The sequence below is a fragment of the Mesoplodon mirus genome (assembly GCF_964341445.2).
Source record: "Mesoplodon mirus genome assembly, chromosome: 14".
Classification (NCBI taxonomy): domain Eukaryota; kingdom Metazoa; phylum Chordata; class Mammalia; order Artiodactyla; family Ziphiidae; genus Mesoplodon; species Mesoplodon mirus.
In genome coordinates this window covers 23,171,820-23,184,442 of record NC_138990.1, presented here as the reverse complement: position 1 = coordinate 23,184,442, position 12,623 = coordinate 23,171,820, and positions in this window count along the sequence as shown.

The following is a 12,623-nucleotide window of genomic DNA, read 5'->3' as shown; positions in this document are numbered from 1 at the left end:
CATAAATCTGAGACTCTTGCTTGTGGGTCCCACGGCCACTAAGTAAATTACTAAGATGTGGGTTCACTTCTCAGTACTTACTGGCTGTGTGACTTTGGGCAAATTACTGAATCTCTCTGATCCTCAGTTTTCTCATCTGTTAAATGGGATCATTTTCGTGCCTAGCTCATGGCATGGTTGGGAAGATGAACGTGAGTTGCTCTGTGGAAAGAAACAGGCTGACTTCGGGGTTGATGGTACAAGCATGGGACCCTGAGTGCCCGGTACAGTAAGCTGTTTGCTGCAATAAACGGAGATCCCTCGTGCACTACAGAAGTAGCTGTCTATCCTCTGAGGCTGAATTTATACATGTAATTGGGTGGATTTAACTTGGGAGGAGATTGAGCGTGCAGATGGTACCCTGGCTGCTTGATGTCCTTTACCAGGATTGACGAGGCAGAGGGGGAAGTGGAATTCACCTTGCACTCCAGCCTGTCCCACATGTGTCCCCTTGTCACTCCCGAGGTGCCTCTTTATCAACAGCCCCCAGCGCTCTTCTGATGCCGGCACCTCACTGCTGCTGCTTCTGCCCTCCTTTCTCAAGAATTCCTTGTCTACCTCACCCCACCCCTGCTTTCCCCCTTCCTCTCTCTGCATTCTCTCCTGGGCCATCACTGGGTGTGAGTATCATGTATCGACACCGTTTGCATCAGAGGTGTCCCACGGAGCACTGTCTGCATCCTCCCCATCTTCACACTCGAGTCCTGCATTTCAAACACCCCACAGGCCAAGAGCATCTCAAACTCACGTCTAAAGCTGTGTGTCCCCTTCTCAGTCCATGGGCCACCTCCCTCCTTCAGGGAGAATCAGGCACCTGGAGCCCTCCTATTCTTCCCCAGAGGACAAACTGGTAACCAAACTCGGCGGACTCCTTCCCCCCAGGATCTGCCATCTCCCCGCATTCTGCAGCGCCCTCCCCACTCACCCACAGCTGCCGCAGTTACCTCCCCAAAATATAGCTGTGGGTATGTCACTGCCCTCCTAAATAGCCTCCTTGACTCTCTAAAGGCTATGGGTTAAGTCCAACTACCCCTCCCTCTGGAAGCATTCCGTGGCCCAGTCCCTGTGGGGAGCTCGCCAGCCCATCCTATATCCCCACAGCACCTGGACCCAGCATCTTACAACCCTGACCTCTACTCCGTGCTCAGCTTCCTCCTCCAGACTGTGAGCTACCTGAGGGCCAGAACCCTGCCTGCATAGACTACGTCTCAGTGGATATTTGCTGAATTGGGCAGTGCTACAAAATCAGCTTCTCCTCAGGCACTTATATTTCAAACCTTAAGCTTTTCTTTCCTAATTTACTTTATTGGAGAATAGTTGATCAACAATGTCGTGTTAGTTGCAGGTGTACAGCAAAGTGATTCACTTATACGTATATATATATATATATATATATATATATATATATATATATATATATATATTCTTTTTCATAGTCTTTTCCATGATGGTTTATCCCAGGATATTCAATATAGTTCCCTCAAGCCTTAAGCTTTTGAGGTCATGAAATATACTGACCCCTGAGCTCCAAGCTGGATTAATTTCCTCTTCTGTTCTTCAACAGGATTTTTATATATACTGGTATTAGAGGCCATTTCTGTAACAGTGCCTCAATCATTCATAAAATCCTTCAAAGGCAACATTGCCGTGACTATTTAACATGTGGGAAAATTGCAGACTTCCAGACCCCCATTGGAGGTTCCCATTGCTTCCTCTGAGAACACAGGTAGAAGCCAAGCTGAAGATGCTCTGTGGACCACAGCTCTGGGAGCAGGTGGGTGACCTCATCTACATGGAACCAGAGAAGAGAAAACCAAGGCCAGGAGGCCGACTCACTCGGTGCTGATGAGGGAGGACCTTCCAGTGGCCGGTGGGGATGGAGGACTGAGCGGCTCTGGGCCAGAGGTCGGATGCTCCTCATCCAGGGAGCGAGCACGTGCCGCCGAGAAGGCTGCTTCAGCTCCCCTGCACTTTCCCTCCAGTAAAATGAGCAAAAGTTTTGCTTTGAGCATTTAAAGAAATCCCTTGAGCCAAGTCCAGCTTTGTGTTTGGAGGACAGGACAGGTGAGGAAAGGGGTGGACACGGGATGGAGAAGCAGGGAAATGCAGAGCCTGGGTCTGCAATCACGGATCGGATCGAACACACCCCGGCCGGCCCGGCGCAGGGACGCTTCGCAGGGGCCGGTGACTGAGTTGCTGCCATGAGGCTGACCTCTTCATTGCGAGTGCTTTCAGATTTGCAGCGTGTTTCCAAAAATGCATGCCCTATGTACCTCCGGGCTGGTGACTCTGCTGAGAGCGCAGCGCATCTGGGCAGACACTGAAGAAGTTAAAGCAGCCAGCGGCATCTGTCCAGTCTCGGCTTAATACCTCCACGTGCTGCAGCCCCTCCAGTCCCCACCCACTTCCTGAGCTCTTCATCAGAGACGGGGGTGGTGCAGGATCACTGGGAAACGTAAATCCTGCTTCCCCATATTTACCTTTTGTGGTCAGACTCACAAAATGCAGATGCTGACAATGAGTTTGATTATCTGCAACCACCTGCAGCCCAGTTACATATATAAATTCAGCCTCAGAGGATGGATAGCTACTTCTGTAGCACACGAGGGATCTCATTTTATTACGGCAAATGTCTTACTCAGCCAGGCATTCGGGGTCCCTTCCATGTACCATCAACCCCGAGCTCAGGCTGCTTCTTTCCACAGAGCAACTCATGTTCATCTTCCCAACCGTGCTATGAAGTAGGCACGAAAATGACCCCATTTAACAGATAAGAAAACTGAGGAGCAGAGAGATTCAGCAATTTGCCAGGCTTTCGAGAAGGCAGGGTAGGGTTTGGCTTGTTTGTTTGTTTGTCTTGTGGGATTCCCCTCTCCCTCACTAAACTCCACCTGACTAAGAGTATTGAAAAATCGCTTTGGGTAGAGAGAAATATGATAAAGGGTGTGCAAGGAAAGACAAGGAGGGAAAGTGATGCAAAACCGACCGAGGCTTCTGAGCACTGGTCATCGCGGGAGCCACGGATGCCCTCTGGACACGCAGAACCCCGTTAAGAAGGAATCAGATCTCAGAAACCTGAAATGGCTTTCCCCCGGCACTGTCTCCCTCTGGATCCACAAAGCCGGGAAGCCCAGTGCAGAGTGATTTGTCTTTGTTCTGACTTCTATTGTCTTCCCTTTGTAGGCACCTGGCCCAGGAGACTCGAATTTCCTGTAGATGTTGACGTGCCCACATCTTCAGTGACCAATAAGCCAGTAAGTATTTTTTAGAGACCTGATGTTCACCCTGCAAGAAGTAACTCTTTTTTTTTCAAAGGAGAAAATAAATTACAAACACGCGTTCGTCATTGCTCTCAACTGTACGGTGTCAAAAACACATGATTTATTACCCTGTTTTCTCCTAGCCTATTACGTTTCCTTGAGCCTTCCCCCAAGGCTCCTTGGGGCTTGATTAGCCCACATGCTCATTTCAAAACACATACATTGAAAGCAGTTCCTGGGAAACAGAGTTTCTTGAATGGGAGCTTGGGGCTCACGGGGAGCTGGGAAGGGTCAGAGTAGAGAGGCAGTGACCTTGGGGTCTCCATCAACGGCCCCACTGCCTCTGGTTCCAATACTGCCTTCATTCCCTCTCTCCCTCTGCCTAGCACAAGCCCTCCTTCGTCTTGGTGCTAAAGAGAGCTGGGGGCGTGGGGAGGAGGGCTTATGGTGGCGGAGGTAACCTGAGCCATGGCCGGTCCTAGGGCTCTTTGGCAGAACTCCTCAATGTAATAAAAACAAATTTGTGTGAGCTCTGTCGGGTTCTAGGGTATTCTCAGAGCCCAGGCAAGGGTTTGGCTCATAACCTGGTAGATACGAGCCTATGGTATCAGCACTGCTGTCATTATATTTACCATCACCCGCCATGTGCCAGGCATCAAAACCACTGTGAACACTGCAACAGCAAACGGTCCTGTATTCATCCATCCTTTTCATTCATTCAGTAAATATCTACTGAGCATCTTTTCTAGGACCAGCCAGTTGTTAGTCTCAGGCCACTTCCATGAGGGATGAGACCTGGTCCCCTAGTTACTCACAGTTTTTAGCGGGGAGACAGATGTAAATACATAAGTGTGAATCCTGAGTCCTGAACACTGTGAGGTAGGAAATGTGACCGGAGAGGCTGATAGAGGAAGACTAACTTGGAGCTGGAGAAATTTTACAAATAGGGGAATATTTGAATTGGCCCATAGAACCAAGAGGATGAGTGTGTCTAGAGAGACAGACAGATTTATTTTAATGAGTTGGCTCATGTAATCGTGGGGCTAGCAAATCCAACATCTGCAGTGTGGGCCACCTGGCTGGTGCCCAGGGAGGAGCCCCAGTTCCATCCACACTGCCTGCTGGCAGAGCTCCTTCCTGCTCAGGGACCTCCATCTTTTTCCTGAGGCCATCAACTGATTGGATGAGGCCCACCACGCTATGGAGGGTGACTTACTTTACTCAGAGTCTCCTGATTGAAATGTTAATCCCAACCAAAATACAGAAACATCTGGAATAGTATTTGACCAAATATTTGGGCACCGTGGCCCAGCCAAGATGACATAAAATTAACCAACACAGGGAGAGAGCAGAGTTTGAAGGTCCAAAGAGGGAAAACCAGACTGTCAATCCTTTCTTGATGATAGCTTCCAGTTCCTCAGCCGGGCCGTCAACAGGAGCTCCGTGGCTGTCTCTCCCAGACATACCTTTCCCACTCCTCTGTGTGGGATTCATCACCTGCCGCAGCAGCCCAGCACCCCCAGCCTGGATCACTCCCACTGTTGACCCCAGAGCTGGCCCCGTGCGGAGCCTCTTTGCTCTTGGCCAAGACGGGAGCAAACCTGGCCGTGTCCACCTCACAGCACACATGGCAGGGACAGCATGGCCTCTTGGTCTTCTCTCCCACAGGTTTCCTGAAAAATGGCATTTCTCCCGGTATGATGTGCATTTGCAGTATTGTTTAAGAATTTTCGATTCTGTTAGAGAGAACAAGAAAAACAGGGAAACAATATCAAGTATAGGTAGTGAGCTAATAACTCAAAAGATAGAGGTGGAATGTATGTGTTAAGTAAAGATAATAAGTAAGAAGGTAGTATATGGGTCACAGACAAAAGCCATAAGATGTGTTAAATAAGTCACTCATCTCTAAGACGTGCCAAAGACACACCGGAGTCATAGACAACACGATGGAACACACTGGACTGTCACTTAAGGAACAAAAGAACTGCAAAACCAAGTCACCATCGTGCTGCCTGTGACCTGACAGCTCTGTCACCCCTAAACCAGGCACACATCTGTGGCCCCAGTGTGGTCCCATCCTGACCCCAAATATGCTCTATCCGAGAGCCATAAATACAGCCCACAGCAGAGGGTCAGCACAGGAACGGGAGAGCTACATCTGGGGCAGGGGATGTGCCTGGGCTCCCCAACATAGCAAGACCATGAGCTGGTCCCTGACACCTCCTGTCAGGGGCCCCCATAGTACAGCCTCAAACCTGGGCCTCACACCCACACCATCACTGAAGAAGGCCTGGGACCTAGGCGTGGGCCTGCCAGGCCGATGCCATCATTTGCAGTTTTACCTACTCCATCTCCGTCCCTTTGCTCTCCCTGGGAGCCAGTGGACTCCACAACGAGGTCTTGAACATCGTCTGAGAGGTTTTGTTCTGTGGCCTCTGGGGGAGCTTGCCTGCTCAGATGCTTGAGGGTGACCTTTGCATGAAGCCCATTTCCCACCCAGCAGATGCCCACATACTCATGGTTACTGTAATGTCTTGCACAAATTAGATACTGACTCCACAAGTTTTGAAGCTGAATCCAGCCTCTGGACCCCAACACAGAATTAAATCTCAGAGACAGAGTTTTGGGTGAAGTAGAAAAGAAGAGCTTTATTGCTTTGCCAGGCAAAGGGGGCCACAGCGGGCTAATGCCCTCAAGACTGTGTGTCCTGCCCTGGAGGGGGTCGTGAGTTGTTTCATAGAAATGGTTCAAAGAGGGCGTGGTCAGCTCATGGACACTCTTCTGATTGGCTGGTGGTGAGGTCATCTGGAGTCGGCATCAACAACCTTCTGGCTCCAACCCGTCTGGGGTCTCCGTGCTTGTGAGCAGCAGATAGTTAACTTCTCCCGCCTGGAGGGGGTTTCAGTACCTGCAAAACAGCTCAAAGATGTTGTGTGCATCCCTTGAGGGGGAACCAGGACCCTGCCCCAAGGCTGCACTGTTGTTTCTCTTGAATGTTTGTTTCTCCCTGGTCTCTGCATCCCCTCCCTTCCCTATTTACCAACTGCTTGAATCTGCCCATTGGAACTCAGGGAAGGTCCTGGAGGCTGAATGAAGCCTATTTCCTGTAATCAAGAAATGGGGGACACAGAAAGGCTTTTGTGCCCAGGAGCCCAGTATTGCTGTAATGAGTAGGTGAATGAATGAATAATTACAGGCAGGGAGAAAACATTTCTTGAACTTGAACAGACTGGAAGCTTGGAGGTATGTTTCTTGTGTGGCTCCCTGGATCGCAGGCTTTGAGGAAAGCATCACTTCAGGCAAGAAAAGTGGTCACTTTCAGGACCTGGAATGCCATACCGAGGCATTTCAGCTTTATCTTTCGGTCAAAGGGAGTCGTTAAAGATTTTTAAGCAGGTCGGATTTTTAACTCTGATCAGGTCGGACTCTTTGAAAAATCACTGTGACAGGAGAGCAAAGATGGATCAGACGGGAAGAGATCAGGGGTGTAATGAACTTGGAACACATTTGGGGAGATAAAAAGAGAGTTAACCAGGCAGAAAAGACATAAAAGTCAAAATTAAGATCACAAATGTACACCACCTGAGTTCAGATGAAAGACAAGAAAATAAGCATTTATTGAAACCCTACTATGTGCCAGAAACTCATCGCACTGCCTGATTTTACCCTCATAAGAGCCCTTTTAAGTGGCACAATTACCCACTTTTAAGCCTCAGAAACTATGCCCAGAGAACTGCCCAAAGTCCCATCCTAGAGCAGACTGGATTTCATGGGGTCTGAAGCTTTTTACAATTGGAGGCGTTTTGTAATACAAAACCACAAATACGAAGGTGGGCATGAAAAGAGGCAAATGAGAAAAACCACTACGGATTTAAAAGCCAACATCACAGAGACCATAAAATCCAGTAAAATAACACGTTTTCATGAATTAGCTTCCTAGCAAGTTCTGTGATACTTTTTACCTCTATTTTTTAATCTGTATATTCTTTGGCCTCCCTTTTGTAGGACCATGACTTTGAATGTTCAATGGAATGAATAGAAATATCACTCTATATATTTTTGCAGCATGATTGATCTAATGTGTTTTGACCTTTGACAGTTTAGAAAACTTCCTTTCATCTTCCCGACTTAATATTAGTATGTCACGCATATTTTTAGGATGGTTGTCAAATGTGGGAAAACTTTTGTCAAGTTTCTTTTTAACATGAGCCCTAAATTTTCAGGGTTTTTCAAGGTTTCTCCCTCAATGACTCAGATTCTCTTTGAACTGGAGATGTTTGGTGCTTCTGGCTCTGCCTTTCCTCACCTTCCACGCCAGGTACCTAGAGCCAGATCTTTTTGCCAAGGGACCTCCAGTCCCCCACCTCCCTTACTACCCCTGGAGAGGTAAACTGACCCAGGGACTATGCCTTGGAGCCAGTCCTACAAGGCGAGAGCTGGCAGTAGTGGGACAATGCACAAAACTGCCTGCGAAAGCACATAAACGGATCCAGCTAAAAGGAGATTAAACATCACCGAACTTCCCCTAATCTGCATCCCATAAGTGTCTGCTAACCCTCCAGTGACCTTTGACATGAGAGAAAGTATGACAGTTGGAAAAACAAAGTGGAGAGAAGAAAATGGCCTTAATCAACTGAGATGCAAAGTTTATTTTTGCAAGTTTTAGAAAATGTATCACTTGGTGAACACATTACTAGGACCTTGATTGATTGATTGATTGATTTTATTCATTAGGTAGTTCACTCAATAAAATAAGCATAATGAACTTTCATGAGGTCAGACAATAGTGGATTTTTCTGGGAGTGGGCTGCTATCAGCAGAAAGAGTCCTAAAATTTACAGAGGATTTCGAGGATTTCTGGGCTGCCAGTTGCACAGTTCATGGGCAGAGAGAGTCACTGTGCTCATGGGTTTGCCATGACTGGGGGGTGTTTTTATGGGGGGGCGGGGAATGCTTACCATCTCTAAGTTTTGACGGTCATGGTTTAAAGGATGCTATCGACTGAATGTTTGTGTCCCCCAAAAAACTTGTATGTTGAAATCCAAATCCTCATGTAATAGTATTAGGGAGGTGGGACTTTAGGGGGTGATTAAATTCTGAGGGTGGAGCCTCATGGATGGGATCAGTGCCCTTGTAAGAAGAGACGGGGGAGCTCCCTCACCATCTGCCATGTCAAGACCCAGCAAGAAGGCAAACATCTGTGAACCAGGAAGAGACCTCTCACCAGATAGCAAATCTGATCATGGAATTCCCAGCCTCCAGAACCATGAGCAGTAAACTTCTGTTCTTTCTAAGCCACCCAGTCTTTTTGCTAAAGCATCCTGAACAGACTAAGGCAGAGGGTCTCTTGGGGTCCTGCCGGTTTCGTCTAGAATCTCTGTCTCTAGTGTGATAGTTTCTAAACCCTCCCGTAATTGTGTCCAGTCGTAAAGCACGCTGCCACCCCCGTTGCTGATGGGCGCCAGTGTCTGACCACCTTCACCGTCAGGAAACACTGGACCACAGGCATTTACGTTAGGCCTCTTCACGAACGTGGATTGGAGCTGTGGGCAACGTCCCCGTCCACGTCGACACCCCTCTGCGGAAAACACACTTACGGTCGTGTTTTAGTAACAGTCATCAGTGGAGCCCCCCTCTGCATCCAGCAGCTTCACAGGGTGAATCAGACACCAGGTGGAGACTGTGTGAACTGATGCCATCTGACCGCCTGTGCAACCATCCATTTGGCAGACGTGACCAGTGTCTGGACTAGTTCCGGCTGAAACTGTCAGAGAGGACAATGGTCAGAAAGGGCACCTGTGGGTGATTGTCAGTGACTACAACCTCCTAAGTAGTAACTGACCCATAAATCGCACTATACGTCTAAAAGCTGGACACTGCTTCTCCATCGACAAGTTCAAGTGGCGATTGAACAATGGTGCGAGTTAGTCTTCAATGTCTGGAGTAAGTTAATTAACACATCCATGGAATGAGATACCAAGTACATCGGCCGACAATGTGGTCGCCACCATAAATTTCAGACGGTACTGCTGTCACTAGGAGAAGGGGAACCGACAACTTCTGCCCAGGGCTGGGCTCATGTTTAGCACAAAAGTGGTAAATTAAATGCCGAAGGTAAATTAAATGTACAGGACTACGAGTCTGGGTAGAATGTTCGAAACCCTCTACTAAGATTTACTAAAACATTTATGAAACACTGGAGCCCACTATGCATTGCAGGGTCCTGCTTGTGACAAGGCTGTTAAAACTGATTTACTACAGTACTTATTCCAACCACCAGTTTACAACAATTTATACCTCAGGCGGCTTATGACACTCAGAACCAGTTCTGCTCATGGCCTCAGTGGAAAAAGAATTTTATGTATACTTTTTAAAATTGCCATCGTCAGGTGCTAAAAATGAGGTGCTTATAAGTTAATTTTTAAATGATTTCAGAAGAACCCTCAAAAAAGTTTTACCTAAAATAATTTTTTATGTCTTAGTTCCATGGCTGGTTTTAAATGCCTATTTTAAATATTGAATGTAGTCACCAATTTGCTAAAGTCAGCAGTGGCACAGGTGTCAAATCATGCCAAAGAAAATGAACATCATTGTAAACTGAGATTAATCTAAACTCAGAAATGTGCTGCTGGTGTTCATGACAGTTTTTGAGATTTATTTATGGATTTATAGCCAGAAAGGAATCATTTTTAGCTGAGTGTTTCAAGTGATTTTTCCATCTTTTTAAAATACCTATAATGAATTTCAACCCTGTTTGACAAATAGCAAATTACTTTGTCATCCTGATCTTCATTTTTTGAACACTGACGTACAAGTAAACCACCCCCTAGTATTTTATGGCAAATGAAAAAAAATAGGTTAACGGTGTTCATATTTCATGCAGTAAAAATCCACTGAATCTTTTAAATAAAAAACTTTCAGACACACACACGAAAGGTTGTACGTGTTCTCTGAATTTTTCAAACATACATGCAAGATTTGAGTAGTTTAGACTATGATATCTATAGTTTTCACCCTGCAAAACTAAGGACAGAATCTGAATTCAAGTGGAAAATGGGTGCCTTAAGTCGATTGTCTTCCTCTCCCCAACCAGCAAATCAAAAACTCTAGTAGAGTTCCACGGAAGATAAATACCACAATTCTCCTATTCTTGATTATTGTAAAGATAGCTCAGATCTCAGAGGTGAACATGACAAAGCGTGGAGGGAAACTGAAGTTGCAGAGGGAGGAGGGAGGGGTCGTATCGGGAGTGAGGGGAGCAAGGCTTTGAGCCTGTGGTTGAAGCCGCTTCTTTTTTTTTTTTTTTTTTTTTGCTGCACGCGGGCCTCTCACTGTTGTGGCCTCTCCTGTTGCGGAGCACAGGCTCTGGACGCGCAGGCTCAGCGGCCATGGCTCACGGGCCCAGCCACTCCACGGCATGTGGGATCTTCCCAGACCGGGGCACGAACCCGTGTCCCCTGCATCGGCAGGCAGACTCTCAACCACTGCGCCACCTGGGAAGCCCTAGGAGAATTTTTAATAACGTGGTAAAATGTTCGAAATTATATTAAGTTTTAAAAAGTAGGTTATATTGGAAATTCCCTGGTGGTTCAGTGGTTAGGACTCAGTGCTTCCACTGCAGGGGGCCTGGGTTCAATCCCTGGTCCAGGAACTAAGATCCTACATGCTGCATAGCACAGCCTAAAAAAAAAAAAAAAAAAAAAGTAGCATTATGTACAGTATGGCTTCTTATTTATTTTAATAATAATAAAAATCCAAAGGAAAACAATATTTTAAATATTAACTGTGATTAGCACTTGCAAATGAGAATTTGTATTTAAAATCTGCATTTAAAAATTTTCCCCCAGTGCACATATATGACTTTTGTAATCAGAAAAGAAATAGCAAGCATTTTTTCAAAAAAGTTGATATTCTGTATTGGAAATACAGTTTTTAAATAAATTCTGATTCTAAATCATAATTTCTATTAACAGCAAGAAAAGTGTGAACTCATAAAATTTTCTCTGAGATTTAAAATAAATAAAGTAGAATTCACCTAGCACTCTGATTTTGTTTTCCAAATACTATTCTCCAATAAAAGAAACCAGGTATTTTTAGGGGTCGAATTCCAGGGACTGAGGCAGGGAGAAGTCAAGATGAACTCTGAATATCTTTAAAAAAATGTTTTTAATTTTCATTTTGCACATAAATATTTTTATTCTTAATTTCATAAGCATTACATGCAGAAGTAGTGCTTTGAATGAAACACATCTGAGAGTCCACTGACATAAAGATAGATGATATAGATAGATGATAGATAGATAGATAGATAGGAAAATGAGGGGGAGGAAAAACACCTCCTTACTGTAGAATTCCAATTAATAAGTGAGCTTTTAGTAATTGTACTGTGGTTACAGAAAATGTTAACATTTGAGAGGTTTGATGAAGGAAGACAAGAACTCTTTGTTCTAGTTTGGCAACTTTTTTGTAAACTTAAAATTATTTCAAGACGAAGAGTTTAAAAATTAGGATGATTTAAATAATAAGGTATAATTATTTTATATTATTAAATTAATATGTCATGGTTGTAGAAAATGGAATAGGAGACAAAAATATCACAACTCATAGGTCAGTCAAAGATACATTTCTATTGTCTTTACTCTTTAATGGATATTTTTGAAGGCACTTAACAAGAGCTGTGTAGATCTAAAGAGAAACTTGCAATGCCTGCTGGGTTTATTCAAGTATCTGACCCTGAGCTCTTACAAAGGACCCTAGACAGACATCTTTGCAAGTGTTCTGACTCAGAATTAAATCCACATGTTGAAACATGCGAGGACAATGGGTCAGTATCAGACATGCCAAAGAGGGCCTCTTCCCAACCACTCAGAGCAAGCTTCCGGCCTGGAAACCGCCATCAGCCCATCCCATCTGGAGAACATTAGCAGGAATTTCCACTGGTAGCATCAAAACTCCCCTCCAGGCATGGAGGGGCCTGATGACAACCAGGAGATGCTAACAAGATTTCCAGCAGACGAGAAAGGGCAAAAATTATGTTTAAATTACATAAAACTGCTTGCCTTAATATAGAATCTTGATCAAAAACCAAGGCATCTGAAGTAATTACAAGGCATCTACCTGGTAAGGCATCGTTACTAACTTGGAAGCAAACAAACAAGAGGCAGCAACAAGGACATGCCTTCCATTCAAGCCACCAGAATTTTGGTACCATGTTACACGCCCCACTAGAAATGATGGTTTATAGCTGGACGGGGAGGGGAAAGCAAGCTCAGAGTCCCATGTGAGCCAACACAAGGGATCTGGTCTCTCCAGCTGGAACTAGGC